Source organism: Cervus elaphus, chromosome 5, assembly GCF_910594005.1.
Source record: "Cervus elaphus chromosome 5, mCerEla1.1, whole genome shotgun sequence".
Classification (NCBI taxonomy): domain Eukaryota; kingdom Metazoa; phylum Chordata; class Mammalia; order Artiodactyla; family Cervidae; genus Cervus; species Cervus elaphus.
In genome coordinates, this window is record NC_057819.1 from 91,175,976 (window position 1) to 91,177,466 (window position 1,491).

The following is a 1,491-nucleotide window of genomic DNA, read 5'->3' on the forward strand; positions in this document are numbered from 1 at the left end:
AAGAGTTTCTTTCTCTCCCTGAATCAGACCTAGGCTGAAGGTTGCAACATCTTTCTGAACCTCTCCCCTAAGGCTGGATCCAGGATAAAGTCCCTTGCATGCATGCATGCTCAGCTGTGCCTGACTCCTTGTGACCCTGAGACCCACCAGGCTTCTCTGTCCATGGGATTTCCCAGACAAGAATACTGGAGTGGGTTGCCATTTCCTCCTCCAGGGGATCTTCCTGACCTAAGAATTCAACCTGTGTCTCCTGTATAGGTAGGTGAATTCTTTACAACTCAGCCACCTGGGGAGCCCAAAGTCCCCTGTGGTATGCCAAAATAAAGCAGAGATGCTGGACTGTGTGGATGGCCACAAGGATGGTCTTCAGCAAAGAAGGTGGCCTCCGGGCCTCAGTTTCCTTAACTGAAAGGAAGAACTCCTTGCTGGAAGAGCCAAATGAAAAGAGGGTCATAAAAATATTTTGGAGATAGTAAAACTCCTAGAGATGGAATGTTTTGCTAATGTTTTTTCCCCAGGTGACTGTCAGCTTTCATGCATACCTGAAGGGCCTCCAGTCTCTTCTTTCTTTCTGGGAGTCCGAACAGAAGCCCTCTAGGAGCTCGTCAATGTCGACATCAGACACTTGAGGCCTCCAGGCTGGCAGTGGAGGAGCCTGGGACCCACTGCCAAGCCACCTGCCAGGGCAGAAGCATGCTAAGCCCTATGGGGAAGTGAGGCAAAGGCCTCATGTCGTACTTTGTGGAGCGCTGTGAGATACAGTCCTCAGAGTGGAGGAGCATTTAGTACCAGCGTCATTCAAAGGTTCCGGTGAAACAGCCTCGTCTTTGCCTGGGATTCACGCAGGACTTGAACTCACCCCTCCCCTCTGACCTCTGACCCCTGAGTTTCAGTCCCCGTGCAGACTTGAGTGGGCCTGCTGCCTTTTCCCTGTTGGATACAGCGTCTCTTTGGGGAGAGTCATGGGCAAGCGTGTCCTATTGGTTTATCAGATGTGCCCAGGAAGGTCTACTCTGCAGCAGAAATACAGCCTCGGCCGAAACTGGGCCCATATCCTGCTAGAATGAGGTGCAGGGGCACAGCCAGTGATGAGCCTGACAGTCATAGGCCATTGGTGTATGAAACACATAAACAGAAAAAGAAGCCCTTTTGCAGCCAATTAAGCCGACTGTGTTCTTTTCCCTGTGGGGTCCCACTGTGCAGGGGCTGCAAACAGCAGCCTCCCTGGTAGTGTATGCAGCCAGCTGTCTGCACAGGTTGCCCTAAGGGATCTTGAAGACAACTCTTTCCAGTGGACATTCATGACTGGGCATGCTGTCCTCAGTCTAAGCTCCAGACAGGTATGTGTGGTGCCTTTGGAAAGCCCCAGGGCACAACGGCCAGGGCCCACGTTGGCCAATCATAGTATCTATCCACACCAAGCTGCAGAACAAGGAGCATGTGATGGAGGCCCTCTGCAGGGCCAAGTTCAAGTTCCCTGGCGGCCAGAAG

General features: G+C 52.3%; 1 non-coding gene across 1 annotated transcript; it reads left to right on the top strand.

Annotated features, from left to right (window-relative positions):
- The first annotated feature begins 1,149 nt into the window (after positions 1 to 1,149).
- On the top strand, positions 1,150 to 1,284 carry LOC122695868. The gene has a single exon (XR_006341609.1). It is a non-coding gene; the product is annotated as a small nucleolar RNA SNORA70 (small nucleolar RNA).
- The last annotated feature ends 207 nt before the right edge of the window (positions 1,285 to 1,491 follow it).